Raw genomic sequence first — 25080 nt, 5'->3', positions numbered from 1 at the left:
AGAAATATGTTATTTGAAGCCGGCTTCGCTATGACTAAACAAAAAAATACCCGAGTTTTATATTCCAACAAGATTTGGCTATTTTTAGACATTCTGAGAAAATGTTTTTATTTAGCCACAATTTAAGAGACTGCTGTGGTAGGATAAAAAGTCCCTTTAAACGCCGGTGTCTTATTTTCTAAATACCTCTCCAAAGCTCAGTGAATTCAATATATATTTTTGATATCAATACATGAAATAAGAACGTCAACGTTTTTTTTTATCCGTGGACATGAAATTGAAGAGAAATTTCTAATTTAACCACTCTTAACAGTTCTTCAGTGGAATTTATCATGGATATGAGTTCTTGTATTCTGTTCCCTTTTAAGGTTCTGGATATAGATGCCCTTTGGTCTTCGAGAGCTGGCATTAGGGTTGGCAATCAGTTCTAAACCCCTATAGTTGGCTCAGCTTCACATAGCTAATGCTAACCACCCTCTCCCAGCTCCAATATATTTATACTTGCTAGAAAGTCCCCAGTTTACAAAGTCATAGTAAGTTTGAGCTAAGTTTGAGGGACATGGTTGGGCCATGTTGGACCATACCACATATTTTAAGGCCTTTAGGTGTCAGAAGGCCTATCTTAAAAAATTGAATTTAAGTTAGACCAAATCCATGCTTTTACCAGCATTTTAAACAGAGATGTATTTCCCTTTCATGTTGTCCTATGGGGGGCTGTGCTGAGCCACCCCAGCCTCAATAGTATAAATGGGCCAGTTGGGGAAATCTGACCCCTGGTTTTGCTGCCCCATGGACCTGCCACCCAAGTCAGCATAGGCCAGGATATGTCACTTTAATAAAAAAAAAAACAACTTTTTATGAATATCAGGAATTAATAACATGACTATTTGAAAGGACAAGTTTCTATAGAAACACCTTAACCCGTTTATTGTCCAAAAGCCGGACAAAACAAGAAGGTTATGTGTCCAAATGCAATATAATTTGCTTTTTTGGAATGATTTCATCAGAGGAAATAAGTTTGTCTCTAGTCTCTTAGTTATCTTTATGAGGCTAAATAGCTATTATTTTCTGTGGGCTGCACAGAGATATGAGAAGCAGAAGTTGGTCACTATGTAAACACTTAATGTTTGAAGGCAGCTGATACATTTTAACTGCTCATAAAAAGATATATCACACAAAAATGTTTTCTAAAAAAGATAATAAACCAGTGCCGTCAGGCATCAGATAATGCAAGGATATTTCACCTTTTAGGGGAGACACGTATGAGGCAGTGAATCACATAGGACCCATTCATCTGAAAACTGACCTCAGTCTGCAGTCTGATACAGTTTACTCTCTAAATGAAAATTCATCACTCAACTCATAGGGTTCCTGCTACTTCAAGCGTGGCTTCCTCTGCTTTCCAAGTTGGAAAGCTTCGTATTTTTGTGGTTCAGCAAAAAACTTTTTTTTTTTCTTAATTGTGACTCTTTATAACAAAAGGACTTTTTTTGACTATGTATATTTGTGCTCGATCTTTTGGTGATCTTCTATAACTGTTTTTATTGTTATCACAATGCCTATTCCATTGAGGACAAGTGATATTCATATTATTGTACCATATTCATTAGCTTAGGACAAGCAAGAGGAGGCATGGATCCTGTTGATAGCTTAAGCTGGTTCTTCATAATGTTACCACCATATGGATTTTTAATGTTTGTATATGATTCTGCCCCTTTAGAGAAGCTTATTCTGCCTCTGGTTATACCATCAGGTTTACAGAAGGTGATGCTTCTACAGCAAAGTATACAATAAGTCTTCTTGGTGGGCTCCTTATGTGCATTAAGGCATGCCAGGTTCCATCAAATATCAAGACAAGACTCAAAGTTAGTTGCACAAGACCTTCTGGAGCCTAGTGTGAATTTAGATTGTACATAATACAATAGGCCCATTCAACATTAAAGACCCACGAAGGAAAGCAGAAAGTGTCCCTACCTGCTGAGCAATACTTGAAGTAACATCCAGTAAGGCAGGCAGACAGAGACACAAAGCATGTCACATATTGATTCCTTAACCAATATTCCTTGGCTATGGCTTGTTGGTTAAAATTGTATAACAACAACGATGGGTTGGGGCCCTAATGGTACTTTTGTAACAAAAAAATATTTCTTACACATTGTTTTTGTTTGGTTGAGAATTCTCACCGAATGTGGTTGTACACAGTGAACATTCTGCAGGGGAGAAAGGTCCCTGAAGTCTGAATTTTGGTGGGGGTTGGTGGTCGCCTTGATTACTTAAGGGATTCCCTTCTTCAGAGGGTGGACAAGGAGATTCATCCTTTCTTTGGTTCTACTAAGGGAAGAAGGACGAAGGGAGTACCTATACTTTTTGGGTTGCATGGCCCCAAAAGAAGAAGACTGGGTACCAGGTTCCAGGGCTCACAACAGCCCTGGCACCTTCACCATCTTCCCCGACGTGGTTAAAGCCCGACACCTCAGGCTTTTAACTTAAATCACATCTGGTGGGGCTCGGTGGAAACTTGTTGAACTGTGGGTCTGGCTTCCTGTAGCACAATGATTAATATAGTGGATGAAGCAGCTCTCCTCTGCACCTTTGCTCCAGTTTCATTTGGGCTGCATTCGTCTGCTTTTGGCCTTTGACTGGATGTGTGTTAAAGTATGTTTGTCTAATATGTAGAGATTATCGTGGGTGTTTTTTTTCTCTCTAATACTGCTGTGTGGAAACGCTCAGGTTTAGTTTAACCTGTGCCTTGCCAGAGTGGGGAAGGCTATTTCTTCTGCTTATGGATTAACCGTTTGTTGGAATGGTGTTAAAGACGAGTGGGAGATAAATTGTGTTGCTTTCCTTTCTGGCACAGAAACGATTAAAACTGGGGAAAGGACCAATACCCTATCAGTGAAAGAAGGGTGAATCCCAATGCTGGTTTTGATAAGGTTAAAAAATCAGTACTTCGCCTGATTTTTTTATATATTTTTGTTTGATTTTATTTGAACTTGCTATAAGTATCACATTTTATTCCCCCCCAAAAATTGCATTTTGCTTAATATGGTCTCTATAGTGTATGGCAGAAAAGATCACTCTATAAAACATGTTATTTATCCTAAACAAAAACAAAAAAAGAATAAAAAAAAAAGATATATTTGTGGAAACGAAAACCAGACACTGAATTACACAACAGTGACTTCCATGCCTCGATAAACTGATACTCTTATGATTATTTGTTCCCGGTTACTGTAGAGACAGCTTGACTTCCCCAAATGATCAGCCATTTATGCAATACACCTCATGATCACGTATCATCTACCTTTGCCCGTACATTACTCAACAATGGAAATTACAGGCAGTGTTTGCTGAGAAGAATCACAAACGTTTCATTTAAGGATGACCTGAAAGGTCAGAAATGTCCCTTTATCTCTATGCTTGACGGATTTAACAGTAATTTCCTGCTTATTTTTATTCTGCGATTTGGGGATAATTAATATCCTTTTATTTAAAATGAAAGCTACTAACGCCCTAAAAAGCCAAACCAATTGTATGGTCACTAGCCAGTAAGCCAGTGGTTTATAAAGTCCCAGAAGTCATACGTTTGTAACACTCCTTACCATTGGTCCACTAGAATTTTTTTAGATGTCTTTAGTGTGTGCTAAAGGGTCACCATGATGTGTAAGAGATGCTATGACATCACATAATTAAAAACAAACTGAAAAGGGTTAATTCCTAATCACTTCTGCTGGGGAGCTGTTCCACTTATCTACTACCCACTCAGTAAAGAGGTTTTTTAATAGCACACTTGGTTATAAATGTGTTACATTCAGGCCCTTTAAAGGATTACAGAAATGTGGGAAACTAACAAGGTGTGTGTAAGTGTGTGAAGGTCTGAGTGTGTGTAAGTATGAGTGAGTGTATGTGTGTGTGAGTCTGTAAACGTTTGAGAGTTTGAGTGTGTGTGAGTACGAGTGAGTGTATGAGTGAGTATAAGGGTGAGTGTGGCAATGTTTAAATTGTTGGCTTGTATTACCTTTTACAGAGCGTCTATTATATAAAAAAGGGACTTTTTGTTGAAATTTTAACCTTTTTTTCTGTTGTTACGAATAGCAGCTGTTTTCTTTTCTCTCCGCCGTGAAACCCCCTAAGAATATTTATCTGTAAAACTGTGACTTAAAACAAACAGGAAGTCTTCATCAGCAAACTCCTGTCCTGTGCGAGACAGATAGAAAGGTAACGGGAGAAAGGAAATAGATCAAGGTCTCCGCAAGACATCCTCACAGTCTGTGATATCAGGCAGAGAGATTAAAAGCAACTTTTGGTTACATTCAAGATCCTGGAACGGCAAGTTAACTCGTCACGTTTCCCCAGTAAATTTCTGCTTCTGGATCCAAACTGATCCGAGCAACTGTAACAAGTTCAGCTCTCTTTCTGGTTAAAAAGCAAAGAATTTTGTTACATTTGTTAAAAGGAATTGTATAGTATCAATGGAAGCTGCAAATGCTCGTTTGCATCCAGTGTGGTTGCAATTTTGAACCCCCTACGAATACAGTATATTTACTGAAAATGGAATTAAATTGTTTCCTAGCCAGCTACTTAATGATGCCTTCAGGACGGCTGTAAGCCTTGAGACCTCCGGCGCATAATCTATGGGACGGACCGGAGGGATTGTAACACTTATAAAGCCGGCACTTGGCATTTGCAGAACTTTACATGGAGACCCACCAGCCAGGGATGTATGTTTAGTGCATGTGGTCCTGGGACTCTAGACAGCATCTTTCATAGCCCTCCTTCAGCCCTCCTTGGGGCCACTAAGAAGCTCCCCCAAGCCCAATTGTACCTACAGCAGCTACTGACCCAAACTTCTGAATTAACTCTTCCTCTGTGGTCTGTCTGCCACATTTTGTGCCCAGGTATGGCATCATACCACAACTCAGTCCAACGCGAGGTGGTGCAGAGGACTCAAGGGAAGAAGTGTCATGAGAGGTCTGTGCCAGAATCTGCAGAGAACCCCCATGTCTGGGCCGTGGCGGCTGTCGAGGAGGCCCAAGAAACAGCTTCTGTTGGTCTCCAAGGAAAGCCTGAATGGCTGCATTGGAGACGCCCCTGCATGACCCCCCCAAAAATGTAGGAATCCACCCCATGAACCCCATCTGCACTTATCTTTGAGACTCCTTTTTTGTGCTCCAGTGGAGCAAGAGCTGCACCTATGCCTCTGATACAGATCTCCAACTCTTGCGCCCCCTAGAGGCACCATAGTGCATCTCTCCAACGTACACACTCTTCAGCGGCATCAAGCAATGAAGATCTCCATGAGACCTTTTCTTACGCTTTATATAAGAGAACACTTTCCTAACTGGAAGGTCTCCAAAGAGTTACATTTTGGAAACATGATGATATGTAAAAAAAACTGACACCCAATCTCGGATAAAAACGCTGAAAAATAAAGCATACTGGTTAGAAAAATCACTAAACAAAATGTTTTACCTTTTATATTTGGCGTTTATGATATTTAGATTACGTTTTTAGTGGCCAATTTACTCCAGTCCTTAACCATTCCTATAAATTATATAGGAAAACATGTTAAAATTAATTTTGCACCACTTACATAAAAAGCTACACAGTCCTAGGAAATATTATCAATCATATTTTTTTATTATACTTAATTTCATCTTACCGTGCAGGACTAGATATTTTATACACGTTCCGACATATTTTATATTCCAGGTGATACCTGGTAACGAGAGGAAATGCTGATAAAATCAAACATTTGTTAAAAGCCTCGATTGCAACCTATTTGTTCCCTGCTTGTATGCAGGTTCAAGCCCCTGGGAATAGTATAGCATACTTGCCAAGTGTCTCTCATTAGGACAGGCAGTCCCAAATCATTCTGTCCCAAAAGTGCCCCCCCCTTGACACATGTCCATGTTTCTGATGTCTATCTGATACACAATCTATGTGAAGGAATGGCGGTCTTGCCTAATCCTTGGTTTATACAATCCAAGTCAGATCCCTGGGAATAAAATTCCATTCTAAAGACTAAAACAAAGTGGGGAGGAAAAAAAGCTTAACATTGAGCATAATGAGCACGTATTATTCTTCTCTGTTCGCTACACACTACAACAGCATCAGCGGCTTTACCAAGAGCTTTAAACCCAAGGATGTTAATTCCCATTGATTGCTTTGTCCCGGAGCCAGTACACACCAACAGTCTCAAGTTCTAGAGCAGCTGAGCATGTTTCGAACCCAGTCAAGCTGAAAAAAAAAAGTGTTACTTCAGTAGCGGCTTCTCAAATACACCTATTTACTGAAAAAAAAACAAAAAAAACCCAGAAGATTTGGCAAGAGAAAATGCAAATTTCATGATAAATATATTTTCTTCCCTTAATTCTTCTGGTTGCTGCAGGCAGTAAATCGTTCCCTGTCGTCAATCTTAACGATGTGATGTTGAAACACTTGTTAAGGATGTATTATTGCATATTACTAGGTACCTGTGTGAATGCTCTTTGTTAATTAAACAATAATTCCGCAAAATAATCTGATCCATAAGAAGTCATTATTTAAATCGAATTGGGTATTTTGGTAAAATAGATAAATTAGTTTTTATTATGGATGAGTGCGGCTGCACGCTAGGCTTTTATGTTCACATCACTTGTAGCCGGGCATATCCAGCCACTGGCCACAGGCTGTGGCACCAGATCTGCCACCGGAGCTGCAGATCAGGTGAGTGTGCGGGGCTGTTGGCCAGCGGCCCACTGGGTATTTGTCCGTTTGGCTGGGTGGCCAGGACTGGACAGCAGCTTCTCTTGCAAGAAAAAAATGAAGTCCAACTGCTGCCTTTAATTTTCCAAGATATTAAACATTTTATGATTCTTGTATGACATGTTTAGGGAGGTGAAGAAATATATAAAAAAAATACTATAATTGTTAAAATGTTAACATAAAAATCGTTTTTTGTTCTCTCGTGAATTATATAACATGCCTTTGTGACCCACCTATTTTTACAAAGTAATTGTTAATTAAAATGATTATTATTGGAGAGATTGGTAGCCTACAGACAGTCATCTGTGTGATCTATCAGGATCTGCCAAGATACTCCAAATGATGAATGGAAGGGAAAAAAAGAAGCACATGGGGGGGAAAGGTTTTTTTTTATTATTCAATTATATTTTGGCATGGTAATAATGCCACTAAGATAACACCGTCCAATAAAGAAATCCAGAAAAATATGGGACAGGTGGTTTTAAACCAAATGCTACTTGCGAGAGAGGAACTAGCCCATGGAACAAACAAATACAGCCAATATGCTTCAGAATAATATCCCATTTCTCTTGGTAGTTATGTGCAAGAGTAGTGTAGCCAAATACTACTCCTCGTTTATTAAAAAAATACAATTACTGAATAAATAACACATTTATTTTATAGCCTTCCTAAAATTCTGTTGCCACCACAAAGGACTGCAGTCACAATCTTCTCCGCTGAAGCCCTTCCACTGGACAGTTCAGTTCCTTATTATTATTAGCATTGGGACCACTAGGTAATCAGGTCAGCTTCCAAAGGAACATGTACAACATCAAGAATATAGTGCCTATAGTGCCCCCCATGTTTTTTAAGAGGCTCACGTTATAGCCCATAGGGGTTATCACAGGTCAAAAGCTCCTATTAGAAACCCAACAAGTCCAAACATTATTTACATTTGGTCCACATTGGAGTTTTGGGCAGAAGGTCCCTTTACGCTACATCTCCAGGAACCACTTCTGCCTGACCCATGGGAGCTTATGCCGCAGGTTCCATTAAACTACTTCTCCACAAACCACATCTGACTGACCCATGGGGACTCGAGCTGCAGGTCCCTGTGTAACGAGCAAGTGAGTCCACCACTGTACTCGCTTTTACACTTGAGGATACTTCTTAAGAAATCCCCAATGTTTGCGCAACAGAATATGAGACTAGCTCAACCGAGCAAGGACAGCATCTTAATAGCCTGCCTGTTCAGAATAGTCTCAAATGGGGGCCATTACAGAGGAAAAAGACTCCTTTGACATATCAATCTAATCCCATCCATAAGGGCAATCCAGAACCAAAACGCAAGGCAAGTTTTCTCTGCAAGAGAGAACCAGGAACAGACATGCTTGATTGAGTTCATTCAAAGACAGAACACAAACATCCACAGCTTAACAGGGGGCACGTTTGTGTACAATCAACAACAATACACCTACGACAAACAAATTGCCAACAATTGCATAAAAATATCTACATTTAAGGTTCTTTTTAATCCTTTCTTTGACTTCATTACTGGGCTGCACGTGTTGTGAGAGTACGAGCAGCTTAGACAGCATAGGCATAAAACCAGCCATAGAAGAGAAGAAGACAATCAATCACACATTAACATTAACCAACTACAGATACTGTAGCTCAACCGAGAAGGGACAGTGTTTTGTTGGTCCTTCGAACTATCGATGTCACAGGAACACCAGCTTGCTCAACAGGTAGATACGTCCTCAAAAAAAGGGAATTTCATCAAAAGTACACACATCATTTTGTTGTTAAAGCTAAACGATTCGTACGCGTCGGGTCAGCATCTTGTTGAAATGTGAATTTCCTGCCCCCAGCCCCAAAGTCTTATCTGACTCACACAGGTTTATCCAGAGGATCCTCCCGCACCTTCCTCCCGCATCCTGACAGAATATTTGGTTTTTGGTTTTTTTAGAAAGCAATAGCACAATCGTCAAGGCTGAGAACCTTCATAGATGGAGAAGACAATACACCTAACACCTTTTAATCAACACCCTGGCTTCCGAACTTAGTCTTGCCAACAAGGCTTTGGATACTAAGCCCAAAACTAGGGGAAAAACTATCAATGGCTACTTCTGGGTCTATAACATATCTTATGTCCAGTTTAGTGTGGGTAGGAGAGAGATATAGTGCATTAAGAGAGCTGAGGTCCCTGTGGGACTGTGAAAACATATCAGGAGCTTTACTGAGGAACATCAAGAACATTTGGTCCTTAACCCCAAACAAAAAAAGGGCAGACGTACTCAGGGTATAGAATTCTTTAACATCCTAAAGATACAAGACCCAGTATACACTTGTTTTGTAAAACAAAACATAATAGGTTCCTTATAGATTCTAATGGTCTCTCCTTGAACACCACTGTTCCAATATAGAATGTTGTGCATCCAAAGGGAGGGGGGGACTCCAGCCAAAAAGCCAAATAGTAACATTCCAAGCCACGTGGACAAGAGGGACAAGAGATCTTTAATTAATGTTTCATTCATGTATATATAACATCAGCCGATGTCGGCAAAAAGGATCCAGTCCTGTGTAAAGTTCCATAAAGTTTTTGTCACAGCAAACACCCTGACAATAGGTAGCTTCTAGTAGTGTCTGGTTGCCATAAATAGTGTATTTTTTTGGCAAACTGGACCTTGGTTCTTGGTAGAACACAGATGCATTATGGATTTTATACTTCATTATGTTTTCCAAATTTTAACTTAGCAATTTCCGCTCATAACACAATCTAATTGTGCAACGGTTGTTCTAATTGTCCAGCCACACACCTCAATTAGCAGACCTACAGTAAATGAATGATCCTCTTTCTGCATGGCTGGAGCTTATAGGGAAGATGTACTAATTAGGTGCTGTTTAAGAAGGGCCATTGTAACCCAAGCACCTTACATGAGAAAGAATTGAACCCCTCTGTGACAATGTGTTCGGATGACTCCAAGTAGTTGTTAGAGGCAAAAGTATCTGAAAGCAGAAATTATTTCCATTCTAGAAGCTTCAAATTAGGCATCACTGTCTAATGGGGGGGGGGGAGTGTGCGTGCGTCTGTAGAGAAGAGAATGATAATCTGTTATCATTCTAGATTCTAAAACATTTGTTTGGAGTCTTAAATCAAAGTTGATACCTTTTATTGGGCCAACATTGGAAAACAATCGTAAAGTTTCATAAGCTTTCAGCCCTTGGAGGTCTATTCTTCATTCCAACTCAGTGAGATTGTATATCCTTTTCTCTTCTGGCCCAATAAAATGTATCCACTGTGATTACAGATTCCATTTTCTTCTGAGCTAATATGGCCATATCCAAGCTTGTCTCCAATACATACGTGTTGTTTAGAGGTAAGTCCTAACCATGTGTATTTCTCTGACCGTTTTCCAACTTGCCTGTATTGGGGTCCCACAATTATTTGGAGGGTCTATCTTATTTGCACTGATATGACGTTCATGTTTGAATCAACACCTATAGCGCCCCCAAATGTTCTGAAGCCCTGGACCAACAAAAAATAGCATAATCCACCATTGGGAACATAGGAGCTAAATGGCACCCATGGGAAACTTTGTGTAGGTTTTCTGTTCTTCTACGTCAAGTAAAAACCTACTTAGCAGATGTTGCCCAATGAATAGGATACCTATAACAAATAAAACCCATGGAAGTACTCCTTTAATCATACATTTAATTCTTTATAGTGTCGGCCTGCTGAATTTTTAATTTCACTTTTTGATACAATTGCTTATTTTCGGAATTATATGCATTTCTTCTCTTCTAGTATGGTGCTCTATAAGAGATAATAATTATATACAGGGCTGGGCTAGCGAGCATGAGGCGGCGCTGGCTCTTTAAGGCCAGCGGCCGGCTGACAACATAAGTGCAGCCGATGGCCGGAAACGCTGTATGTTTTTATGTTTACGTAGAGTGTAGTTGGGCATATCCAGCCACTGGCCACACATTGCAGTGACAAATTTGATAGGGTGAGTATAGGGAACCGATGGCCGGTGGCCCACCGAGCAGTTGCCTAGTGCGCCAAGTGGCCAATAATGTTACAATGGTTCCAACGCTGTCTATGGTGAAATTTGGCTCTGATAACGGAAAACAGCTGAGAATATACATTATATTCACCTAAGAAACTTTAAAAGGCAAATATACTTGTCTTATAAATAAATTCAAAACAGACGCCAAGATGTACATGCGCAGTGCTGTGTACACCGTCAGCAGATTTAAAACCTCTCTGCGGATTCCTGTGTTGGAAACTAGTTTTTAAAAAAAATTAAAAAAAGACAAAACAATAGAAAATCTTAAAAGAAAGGGCCTGGAAGTTGACGTGAACTTCCAAGATAACTGCTTATCCTTGGTTATTCCCTTGAAAATGAAGGATCACCTTATCGCTTCCTGGCCGCAATTAACTGGCGTTTCCTGGAGTGCATTTCGAGGTAGAAATCCTGAAATGTGGGTGCTGAAACATTCAATCTGTCAAGCCCCATTTTGTAAGAAGAAGAAAGGAAAAACTATGAAGTGTACGTATTTAACGCGAGCGATTTCCTGGATTCTGAAGGAAGAAAGACCGTTAGCGACTGTGTACAAGAGGAGAGCTGCTCTCCTGTTATCTCTGACCTGCAGCTTACCCCTTGTGTCTCAGCTGCCAAAAAGCTCCTATTCAACCTTATGCCGAGTTCATCAGCGCCCCACCAGTCAAGATCCGACGGGAAGAAAAAAAAAAAAGAAACCAGGACAGACAGTCACTCTATTCAACCGCCTGGGGACACCGTGACAAGTGAAATCCCCCCGCAGACTGTCCATATCAACCTATGACAGGTCAGGACACGTAGCCCGTCTCGGAGCGCAGGCTCTCGTCCGCACCCCTTACCCCTTTTGTCAACGCTGTCACTTAAACAGAACACGGAGCCTTATCACAAAACCTGAAGTGAGCGCCACAATTAGGATGAATTGCAAAACCCGGCTGGCGCTTTACATTTAACAATAAGTTGGCAGCCAATCCAACGCAACTGTTGGGTGGAAAGGCAAGAACTTTATCCCTGCTTAGCCGTGTATTAGCATATTAAGTAGGCTGTAAGTCATAATTCCGAAGATATAAGATTTTTTTTTTCCCCTTTATTGCAAATCTTCTATTAAGCTACAATGTACTGTCACTACGCACAGATTAAACAAACCTTTTTCCGCCCCGTATGTGAAGGCTATCACCCCAGACAGTATATATAATATGCGAACATATCATTTTTATTGAGAAGGGCTTGAGTGTCGAATGTTTGATATTTACCCACCTAGATAACCTCTCATAACAGGCCAGTTTTACATGCTAACCTCCTGCCATTGCTGGTGGATAAGTGGAACAGCCTCCCTACAGAAGCTGTACAGGTTATTACAGTAAGAGAATTTAAACATGCATGGGACGGGGATAAATGCTGATTGATCCCCCGCACATTAAAAAAATATTTTTAAACACCAATTGTCCAAATTCTGACATTCTAAATATAGTTAAAACCTAAATAGGCAAATTTTGATATCCCTATCTAACATATATATAGTATAGTATATATTATACCGGTATAAATGTATATATATATATGTATATCATATATAGAATCAATTTTTAATTTTTTATTTTATATTAATATTAATATTTTAATATCAAATTCTAATTTGCTTTTATAAAAAGAGCACGAAAATACTCTATTTTATAAGAAATGCCTCTTAGACAGGAAAATATATGACCCAATTATTAATCTGAATAAATAAGAATGTGAAGCAGGTATGTCAAATAAACAAAATTCTCCGGCATCTGAGTAGAAACCTATCCGAGAAGCTTAATTTATGGATGTGGTGCAAACGTGTTTAAAATCCCCTATAAAAATGAAATATTTTCCGTGACAGCTATGGAATTGTCGTCTTTGATATCTACGTTTCACTAGAAAGGATTTCCCGTTAAGTGTTAGAGAGACGGCTGCGTGACCCACCTTGGGAGCGACAGACACCCCTAGCTGATTATAGCACAGCAGGCAGAGGTGCTGATTCCGATACATATCTCTGGATCCTCCAGAAACATATTTTTCTCTAAATTTTCCATCAAAATTTAGGTTCTTAAGCGGGGATGAAAGATTATGCGAGACCGAAGAGGAATGCAAAATATCGAGCCTCTCTCTCTTTTTTTTTTCCTTTACAAGACCAGCTGAAGAAGGGATTAAACCACCTGCCAAATCTGGCAAACAAAACTGAACTGTTACAATGTGACAAGCGAAGACAGGTGTCCAGGTAGAAGAAAGTCTTACCCCCATAATGTGTCTTTTTTTTATTATTATTTTTTTATTTTATTTATTTTTTTACATGGGAATGCTTGGACAGGTGCAGAAGTTCGAGTTACCGTGTAGAACCAGCAAATAAACAGAGCGTATTAGCGTCTTACGTGCTCGCAGTGCATCGGGGAATGTTAATAACTGGCAAGGTACACTAATCTCTGATTGCAACATTTGGTTTACCTTAATCTGGAGGGACAGCTGTATTAAAGAGGGAATTATACTAATCAGTTCAAGGCCCTTGCATATAAAACTTCCTATTAGGCTTAAAGTACACCGGCTTATTCTGTAGGAGCCCTACATCTGGTTCGGAACAAGGCAGCTTCTCATTTGCAAGGTATAAACCGAAAAACAAGAGGGGGGAGGCAGGGGTCTGACAGTTGCTAGGGGTGGTGGCAGCGGTGGGGGTAGAAGAGCAAGCTACTAATTCTTTGAAAACGTTAGTGCACAACATTGGCTTGGAGGCATCTCAACACTTAAAAGCCGGCATTTGTTATCTACCCTGGGTCATTCTTTTTTTTTTTTTTTTTTTCCTGTTACCGGAGGTGGACGACATAAAATAAAATTGATGATGTCAGTCGGAAAAAAAAAAAACCCCAGCTAAGCACAAAGCCAAGCTTTGTTATCCGAAGTCAGAAGGTAGGGTAGACAGAGCACATGGCCATAATCGCCTTCTATTGACTATCACCTACAGGAACATTTCAAGTCGCATGACCTTATTTTATTTTTTTTTTTCTTTCTCTCTCAGGTTCTTCTTGCCCTAAGGGGCATTTTAATGTTTCTGCCGTATCCAAAGGTTTATGTTGATTTTTATTTTATTTTATTATTTTTTTTTGCTATTTTTTTTTTTTTTTTTTTTAGCTCTGCAAACTATAAATCCCGCTGATTACTCTGCACTCTTTTGCTTCACTGAGTCTTTACAATCAGACATCCCCTTTAACAATAAGCTCCTAATGAATCAAAAATCTATGGCATTAGTTTCACCTGGCTGACCCTTTCCCATGCACTTCAGTCCATTGTCAGACCTGGTTTGATGAGAAAAGATAGTGACACATTGTGCACCTATTGATAAACAATTCGGTAATGAGGGACATAGCAAAAAAATTACCTAAAACAACCTGATTAAAAATGACAGCCAAACGCTACACAACGTTGCTTCGTGATTACCGGAATTGTTCAACTTAAAATAAGAATAATTAGGTAAAACGCGGTTCAATTTGCTGTCACGGTTTGTATCGTAACATTCATTTTTTTTTTAGGATGTGATGTTAAAATTCAGCTCTGGGTTAATAATATTTTTCTGATTTTTTTTTTTTATTATTTTTTTTTTTTGTATTCCAGCCGTTTTAAGAATTGAGTGGCCTAGAGAAATATCATTAAATGTAATGCGACCTGAGAAAAAGTGATGACGTTGGATCTAAAACAAGCATTTCTATGGCAAAAACACGTAATTAAATTGTAAGAGTGTGGCTTAAAAATGTGGAAAAGTAAAAAAAAAATCAGGTTTTGGCAAAACAATGTGTAATGCTACCAAATTAGCCATGGGCTCCAAAGCCTGCACGGTTAGCAGGACCCATTCCAAGACTGAGACCCCCTGCTTACATGGGCCCCAAGAATGTGTACCGGTTTTACGTTGCCCCTCCATGGTAGCCCCTGCTCTGAGCCTAAATACGTTTGTATATTGAAGCAATTGGCACGTTGTGTTTATTGAGTGTCAATTTCCAGCTGAACTTGGTGGCAGCTTGTGGCAGAATCATTATTATCTGATCAGTTTCACTCCCTTCTCTTCACCCTCCCTTGCATTGGCTGCCTGAACCAATCAGAAACAGGTAGCAACTTAACCACAGGGAAGAGATAACTTAATGGGGAGGAGCAGGCCCAGACTGGCCAACTGGGACATCAGGCAAATGCCCGGTGGGCCGCTGGCCTACAGTGCTCCACTGACGTTAGTGGGCGGTCGGCTGATGTCGGTGGGCAATCAGCTAATATCAGAGGGCGTTCCTGCTGACATTGGTGGGCGGTCTCACTGATGCTGAATGCTGAGTGGCTACAGGGGAAGTGAGCGGGGAATGGTGCGTGTCACAACAGCACTCCCGCAACCCGGAGTTTCTCATGGTGACCCGGAGACCCGGAAAAGCATCCCCAGCCTGGCCCAGGGGAGGAATAATAATACAAATCATGAGAGAAGAGAAGATACATGTCAGCATGGTATACAAACATGTTCTTAAGGCTTTTCACATGTATATACTGATTATTTTAATCTGTAAATAAAGCGCCATTACATCGCTTTAGTGTATAGAACCATAAAAGAAACATGGAAGTACTGTGCGGCGTAGAGATGGGTATCGTGATACTGTTTGTTTCGGAGGTGTATTGTTACACGATTATAGATTATCTTTCAATAGCAGATGTGCGCAGTACGCTGATCACTTGATGGCCAATCTTGGTCAGCCATGTGCCTTTCGATGGCAGGGAACTGTATTTTTATCACACTGCAGCAAGATAAAGCTTTGATGTGTTTATCTAGCAGACCGAGATAAGATTTTAACCCAACGCACACAGCACACAGCAGGTAGAAGTAAAACAAATCGCCATGCATGCTGCCAACTACAACTCCCAGCACGCTCATCTTCTTTAAAGTCTACCATAGCATTTTTTTAAATCCCATATTTCATGAAAAATGAAACGAAAGGACGGGAGAAAAGAAAAAAATATATAAAAGTGGTTTTAAAAAAACATTGTTGGTCTTCCCCTTTAAGGAGTTCCACATCTGTATGGCATGCCACTGGGCCAGTTTAAAGATGGGAACAGATGCATCATACCAGGGCATGGGAATTCTTTTAACCATAGTCCCTGATCACATGCTTATTTCTCACGCAGAAATCCACCATAATTTGTGTGAAGTCAACGAACACCATTTGCTGACCTGACTCTGCAAGAGCTGTGTTAAAAATGCAACATATTCCATATGGACGGGACGTATAAATACATTGTAGCTTAACATCAGCATCTACGACGGATAAAATATAGTAATATTATAAAATATATAAATGCAAATATAAATTATTATTACACTAAAATAATAATAATGACAATAATAATAGTAATAATAATATAATAAAAATAAAGATATAATGTATATAAATAAGTTGTAGCTTAACATCAGCATCTACAACTGATAAAATATAGAGTCATAGAGATCTAAAACCAGACACTTTTTTTTACCCCATTTGTTTAATCCGCCCCGTTATCTGATTTTTCCCTGCTTTGTGAGATTATATCAGTTTTTAAGGGTGGGGGGGGTGTTTTATACGTAAGATATATATTTATAAAACAGTTGTGTAAAAGTCTGGTAACAGAGATAATGTAATCACACAACTTTGCCTTTTTTTTCTTTAACCAGCGGGCTCATAAAGACTCAATCAATGACGCTTGAAAGTCTCTTTTGGGTTAAAACGCAGTCCCACTGATTCAGTGCATTCGTAAACGATATTGCCATTAACCCCTTAAGGACCATGGGTGGTCCCTAAACCCATTGAAAACAATGCATTTTGAGCCCGTACATGTACGGGCTTTGTCATTAAGGGGTTAAAAATGAGCCAAGACTCGCCAAACTTGGGGTGCTTTGACGTAGTGGCGGGCTAAGCAAGACATGGCCTATATCTCCCATATTCACGCCTCAGTCAGGTGTTTTTATGGTATCCCTTGGGTGTGCGCTGAATTCTTGCTTTGTTTTCTGTACCCTCTATTTAAGACCTGGAGGCCGCCTTTGTTGTCATTCATGTGATATTTTGGGTGACTTTCCTGGCTCAAACACCACACTGAGCTGATGCTTTATGGCAATGCTAATGAAGTCCGTTCCTCCATAGACTTTTATTAGTCAGGGTGTCATACTGTGTGATTAAGACTGAGCCATTCTATTATTTATCAGAAGCAGTATGATAAAGAGTCAGGATCCGTCTAGTAGATTGTGTTTTCCGATAACAGAGACAGAGCACAAACTAAGCACACTTAGTACTCTCTTTTTTTAGACATGGCAAGGAACGGAAAGAGTTTTATAGCGTAACTTTTCTGTACTACCGTGCACTGGCTTCTTATTAAAACTAGCTGTCTGTTTGATTTCACGTTAAATTATATTACAGTGAAAGGACTGTCCGTACGTTTATTTGAATCTTTTAAAAAGTATTAACTTGCCAGATCTTTTGACCCTACAAGTTCTCAGCCACAAATCACATAAAATCCTCTGTTATGCTTTCCGTGCTTCTAATACCCAGTTATCATCGCAGAACAAAACAAAGGGCCATTGCCTGTCGTATAAATAAAGAGAATCTAACAGACTTTAGCTTCTGGCTTCTTCTCCCCCTGGCTTGTACTCTAATTTGCCGAAAGCATATGGTCATTTATTACACGGTTTCAACAAAAAAAAAAAGTAGTAAACGTAGGGGTATAAGGAAGACAAGAATGGCTATTGTTCTGGGCCGTTGCGGATTTCATGGTTGGGGGACTGACAGAGGATAACAGATAGATGATGCTTGCAGAGGGAAAGGAACAAGCGAAGGGGGGGGCAAGAGATTGTTTCAAAGTTTTAACAAATGTTACCATTTTTTATAATAACTGAATATAATGGTTTCCTTCACTTCAATAATATAAAAAATGCAGTTTGTTCAAAAAATTATTTAAAAAAATGTCGTGTATCGGCCATTCTACGAAAGGGAACCTATAACCCAGTAAGGTTCTCGTCTTAGATTCAGGAGCCGTATGCCGATCCCATCCACATTTAAATCCCCTTGCTGTATTACCCTCTGCCACTTCTGTTGCTCCAATTGTTAATGGCCATGTTTATTGAGACTTAAGCCCAAACTCTTGGGTTTGGAAGAGTAAGAAGGTCTGCAACATATGTGATACATGTTAAAAATATGTTACTGTTTCTTATGATATGCAAGGAGCGTGACAGTAGCAGCAGTCCCGGTAGTAATTTAGGCAGTGACATATTAACTTTCGAACGCCCAGTCGCCCCCAGGATATGATGTCATTTAGTAAACTTGTAAACCTATGTTACATAGTTTACATCCTCTATCCTATATTTCACTGATCAGGTTTTGTGGTACTTTAATGCATTTTATTCCGCAGGTGATTTCTCGAGAACTTACCCCATAAAATGTCCTATTTTCTCATGCTTTACAAACCCCCGGGTGTTATTTGGTCCTTGGTCTCCTTTTATTCTCAGGATAGCCCAGATAGCAATTGTCTTACGGCTTAAGGGTCTCCATTGACCAAGCATTTTCAAGATGATACATGGTGTGTTGCTCAGAGATGCACAAGAACTTCGAGGTTTTTGGCCCCGAAAAAAAATATTAACTTCTCTTAGGGAACTAAGTTTTGTTGATGTCATTCCGAACCTCCTCAAATGCAGCTCGACAACATCTGGAGAGCTAAAAGCTGGAAACCATGCCTTGTTACGATGTCAAATGTTTTGTACATCGCACCTTGAATCTAAGGAGCCGGTATTACAATCAGCTTCGCCTTGTTTATTTCTACAGAATCCAGCACTCTGCCCATTAAAAGAAGTGCTTTAAGAGCGTCATTATTATGCCGCAGTAAATAAAATCATGCATTTACTCTCCGCTGTGTCCGTCACACTTCAACCTTCAGCGGGCACACATAGAAACAAATAGGCCAAGACGGGGAAAAACCAACTGGTAGGAATGAACAATCCCCTTAACAAGCAGCAATTTGTCATTTGTTGTTATTCCGGATAAGAAGAAAAAAAAAAAACATTTCTATTTTCCCAGAGGTATCAGAATTTAAAGACACCTAGCGCCTTAGATGACCCGTTCTATAAATCCCTTCCTTTCTTACCATCGCCCGTTTCAATACTAAACAACTTTTAGGAAACTGTTTCTCAAGGGGTCCCTGATACCACGTAGGAAAAAAGAGCTTTCAATGCTCAGAGCCATATTTATTTTTTATTATAATTATTTTTTATTTATATAGCGCCAACAGTTTACGCAGCGCTTAATACAATACATAAATTCAAGGGGTCTGACAAGACAAGAATTGACAGACTGAGACAAACCGATACATTCGGTGGAGAGAGCCCGGCTCATGAGCTTACAATCTAGAGGGCTTACAATACTTCTGGGGCTGTCCTACACCTGACCCAGGCGCCCATTGTGCCAGATGCCCATTGTGCCCATTGTGCCAGATGCCCAGACTGGGCCTGATTTTGGGCATGCATATGCAAACTTTCATAAATAATTTGTCTTTCTAAACTATAAACTGTAACTTATGGGAATAAAGTTACCATTCAGACTTGATGTATATCTTCATATCTTTCTGTAGGAATCCTGCGATCTATAGAATATAACATTTTAATGCAATTTCTGGAATATCTAAACGTAAAACCCTAAACCAAGTCTCTTCTAGAGGGAGGTCCATGTTTATGAGCTTTCTAGAGGTCAACCTGTAACTTCTGGGATGTTAAATATTTAAAAGCGTTAGCTTATTTGGATAGGCAGCAATGTGCGTTTTTATGTTAGCACAGCCCTGGAAGGTGTGAGAGTAAAATTACCTACCCCACATAGGTCATAAAGTTATAAAGCAATTAAAAAACACCATTAGAAGCCATTACAAACCCTTGGAGAGATATACGATTTAACACACAAAAAAAGAGAAAACAAATGGCTTTTCAAATGTTTCTGATTCCTCTGCAACTCAATGGGCTTTGGGACCCCGTAAAGTTACCAGTTTCTTTACATCTTAATTTTACTTTAAGGTTTCACAATCATTTATACGATTATGGAATCATAGAGATTTTGGAGCGATTATACGAAGCCATTGGTGTTTGGACAAGGTCGTCATTCTGTTGTGTAACAGAGGCTTCTGTGTATCGTTTCATCGGATCCCAGCCATCATCTTCAGAACGAATGACTCGTTACACATAATCAATTGTCCTTACGCTTGCTTGCCAATTGGCTTATAAGCCATCCGTTTCTAGCCTCTGGCCATGAAAAGGTTTTGACTTTTTTTGTCTGTTGCCACGCAGGTGAACTTTGGGTCAGTAAGGGGTAGGGAATGCTTTTTAAACAGTATAAAGAGGGCAATCTCCATTAACACAATAAAATATATGGATACTTGTGTTGAATGACAATGAGGGGATGCATGCACTCACATACCTCCCAACTATCTGTGAATTTTATGGGAAGTCCCTTATTTCCACTCCCTTGACTTACACGCTGCAGGTCTTAAATAGGTATTCTGTATTTTCATCTGTTTGGTAGTAACCACCAAAATCCAAATATATATCAGAAGTCCCAGTTGGTCGGGTCTCATCGGCTGCCTTAGAACGTTTTGGCTATTGTTTTGACTTATTGAAAGTCAGACAGCGGAATTATTGATTAACACTTCTCGTTCCCATGAAGTACTACAGCATCTGTAGATCTCAACATGATGGCTTCTATTAGGGACAGGAGGTCAAGTAAACCCTTCCAAATCAATAAATTCTCATGAGTCTAGCAAACAATTCTCCCTTGACCGATCAATCCTCCATGTTGTTTGAAAAAAAAGTAATTGATTGAAATACATATTCTATTGGGTTCTTTTAGAAAAATAAATTTGATGCCACTATCAGAAACAGATTAGGTGGACATCCTCAAGAAGAAGGACCTTCATTTCTGGGATACAATTGAGGATCCAGCTTGAACTTCAAGTCCTTGACCGCCACGCAACTACTTGTAGAAGGTCCAAGAGTATTAAAAAGTATCACAAGTCTATATTTTCCCAACTCCAAAAATCCAGAAACACATACGACACGGACAGACAATGGCCGTCCAACAATGGGCACCATACTCGTTGAGAAAGAAGGTGGAATCCTGGTGTAATAAAACAACGTTAAGAGTTATTAGCCAATCAAGCAGATGCTCTGTCGATTTCTTAAAGGATTTCCACAGGCGGCGGGCAATTTTATAATAACAGTACTGTAAATTAGGGACGTAAGGTATAACACATCTAACGCATAACACTAAGGCACCAAGGGGGGTGGTTACCTTGAAAAAAAGAAGGTTCCATTTAGCCGGAGTTCCACTCATTCACACACTGACTGCAAATCAGCTTTTCCAGTGGACAATGGAGTCAGCGGTAGCTCATGATTGCTTCTTTTCAAATGGTAATGGGTATCCCAACATCTCTGCCAGGTTCTCTTACCAGAACACAAATTGCAGTTTACAAGGGAAAAAAAAAAATCTTAGCTGAATATCTTTTTTTTATTCGACAAACTGACATGTAAATTACCCTTTAAGTGTTCCACTCTAGGGCTCTGATCATCTCCTAATTGTCACAGTGAATTGTAGCCAACATACCCTTCAAACCCCGAACGCTTTGACAACAAGCATAAGGATCAAAGGGAAACCAGCGCTCTTCAATGTCCTTCTGTTTGGGATGCTACAAAAAGACGTAGAGAGAAAGGTGTAAGGAGTCAGGACATAACTACAGAGGAAACAGAGAGCGCGTCGTAACTCAATACTACCTTGCTTATTTTTATTGTCCCGCTGGAGAACTTTTAAGATCCTTTGGAAGCTTATGAGATTTGTCACATCTCCAAAAACATTTTTGGGCTTGGGGTTTATCAAAGCAATGTCTAACTCAATTTTTTTTATATAGTCAGTCTGGAAAAAAAAACCCCATCCTTTTTCCTAAAACCGGGCAGTTTAGGGACCAAAGAAGCCCAAAATAACACAGAACCTACACATTTAAATTTCTATACTTTAAAATTTGTCTCATCTGCACTAATGTGGCGAAATCTAAAATAATAATAATAATAATAATAATAATAATAATATAATAATAATAATAATAATAATAATAATAATAATAATATCCTATAAATAAAGTCCCAGTTTCCTTACAAATATCAGTATTATTTATTTATTTTTCTAATGTATCTAATATATACAAAAAAAATCAATAGTATGTAATTTAATCTCAATCCTTATCCAGTTCTTGGTCTTGATTTTAGATTCAGGAAACCCATATGCCAATCCAATGCGTATTTAAATTGCCTCACTGTAATACCCTCTACCACTCCTGCCAGAAGGCTGTTCCACTTATCTACCACCTTCCTTAAATATCCTATCTATCAGTTCTACCATGCTTATTACGGGGGGGGGTTGTTAGTGCCAATTTACCAAAAATGTCCATACAATTCATTGGAATGTTTTATGCTGATTTCTCCGAATTTGACACTTATGCCAGAATTGTCCCGATGATGATACTTAATATTCTTTATTCTGCAAAGCGTTAGCATTCCTATATTACATATAATTTCAAATACAATTATGGTAACATACTGATGTGTTTCTAAATATGTTTTTTTCTTAAATCTTACTCTTTGTGTTATTTAAAAGAAATAATGCAGTTCCAAACATAATCCACAATTGTCTTTCATGCACAGAGTTTTCTAAACATGCGTAATTAATGTATATATTCTTGTCAATTTAGCAAAAAAAGAGAATATATTTCACTGTTGATTTTTTATATCCATTTGAACGAAGAGTTTTGAAGCAATTCAGCAGAATTTGGGGTTTATATAAACAGGCTGATCCCCTCCGGTATAATATATATTTTTTGGAGGAAAGGTCATGCTCTCTTGATATTTATTAGAAAGATACACCTATATTACGTGATAAATTAATGGCTAATTCACAGAGGAAACCTTAAATTTGTATTTATGCCAATGTCTGATGGTGTTATTTTTAGGGGATCTTTAAGGAAACCGAGGTTGGTAAAGGTCACCAAAGCAAAGTAATCTGTATGAGACAACATGGGGACAATCCTAATTCCTGCAGAAGAACGAGGTTCTGCAACTCATAGTCTTGTGTGTTTGAATCCGGTTGGACCAACAAATGGTACAAAGCATTGGGGCACAAAGGTTTATTCACCGAAACATGATGTGTAGATAACAAGAGGATACATTTCATCCCGTTACTTTAATTCAACGCAGAAAGTTATTGGTCAGAAGAAGATGGCATCACAGGAGGCTTCTGCCAATGTTCCTTCACGCACAATACTGAAAGGACATTGCACTTGGTATGTTGGTGGAAGTCGTTGATAATCAAGACACTGGCAAGACGAGGTGGCCATTGAGATATAAATCCTGCCCTTGGGAATGTCCCAACCCAAACGGGTTTGTTGCAAATTACTGGAGATAGTGGAGACATTTGTAAAAGCTAAGTCTTCCTCATATGTCAAGGCTTCGTGACGCACAAGTGTCTCGCTCCTCCCGCACCAAAGGGCAGCTGTCAACGATAACCTCTGTATTCAATGATTTGCCACCAGTCAACCGGTGTTTGCTGTCATATAACTTTACATACAAGAGCAATACAGGCGTTCCAAGACATAGTCGGTTTAGTAACAACTTCTACACAACATAAGGAGGACCCCATTTATATTTGGGGGGGGGACACAAGGAAAAGTCAGCTAATCCCAGTATGACAGATATAAAATTGTAAAATCCCTGGCACCAAAGGATGATAATCACAGGTATATGGGCCCACCAAGAAAAGATGGAAGCCACTGTTGGGTACCAGTCAAGCGACCATGTTCTCGATTTAGTAACAACTTCTACACAACATAAGGAGGACCCCATCTACATTTTGGGGGAAAAACACAAGGAAAAGTCAGCTAACCCCTGTGTGACAGATATAAAATTGTAAAATTGTCCCTGGCACCAAAGGTTGATAATCACAGGTATATGACCCCACCAAGAAAAGATGGAAGCCACTGTTGGGTACCAGTCAAGCGACCATGTTCTCGACTGCCATTCCAGGCCAAACGTCTCTTTGTAGCTAAAGCACGGTGACGCCGACGTCATTCTGAAGGCTTTTCTTACACTTGCTCTGAGAACTTGCCAGCGAATCTGCAAAGAGAAGTGTTTGTCAATATTTTGCTATAAAAATCCTCTTGAACCAGTGCAGATAATGTTCATTATTAATTAACTTGACTGGTACAAATTAATCTTTATGTAATAGGATAGTACATGTCAATACATAAAGAGAAATCCGGAATCGGATATAAAAGAAGACATCACTCAATTTGAAGACCTTAAACTGTTAAGAATTAATAATTGCAGACTTCTGTGGCAATTATACCGAACCATTAATTCTTGTCCCTCTATAATTAATGAAGACAAGCTTTTACTTGGGTTTTGATAAACATGTAGACAATTAAACGTCTAATACATGTGTATATTTGCTTTATAGCCTAAATGATCTTGCCTGCATAAAGTTATGCAATGTTTGCTGACACTTTACAAATAGGCTTTTTTTTTTTTAATCTAAATTGGCTCAATTCCAGAATACACTTAAACCGATAAAAAAAAAAAAGAATCGTCAATACCGCAAGCGGCGACCTTAAAGAAAAATCATCTGCCTGATTCTGCTTAATGCATTTGGATCCAAACAGCCGAGAATTGTTTCCAGCGTACATTGTATTCGTACAAAAGTTCAAGTGACCACTGCGTATGCTTTTTTTTTTTTTGGTGCCAAACGATGCAAGCAATGATGGTTTCTCCAGTAAGATTATGTAGAGTATATGGCTTAATCTTATTATTTTGGGGGTGGGGGGAGGGGTTGTATTTTATGCAAGGTAAAGAATGTGGTATTTGGCCCAAAAACTGCACATGAAACTAAAGGTTCTACAAAACCGCATCATTGGAAATCGAAATGTTTCCTTGAAACATAGTTTTGGTTTTCAAAACTGCCTAGAAATGTATGTTTGATCTGAAGTCTGCCAGCACTTCAATCATATTAAACACATTTTTGGGGGCTTTTAATCTGTTTTGTTGAGCAATAATAAAAGAATGGCAATTTTGATAGGCAAACAAATAGGGGAAGAAGATGAAGGCATCTTTTAATCCCGTGGGTTCACCTCGTATTGCAAGGGTTAAAGCATAACACTCAGGACAATTCTGTGTACGTACTTAAAGGCTGTAAGGGGGATAAGTAGACCACCC

The sequence above is a fragment of the Spea bombifrons genome, chromosome 7 (assembly GCF_027358695.1).
Source record: "Spea bombifrons isolate aSpeBom1 chromosome 7, aSpeBom1.2.pri, whole genome shotgun sequence".
NCBI classification, from domain to species: domain Eukaryota; kingdom Metazoa; phylum Chordata; class Amphibia; order Anura; family Pelobatidae; genus Spea; species Spea bombifrons.
Note: the sequence above shows the minus strand (reverse complement) of the source record.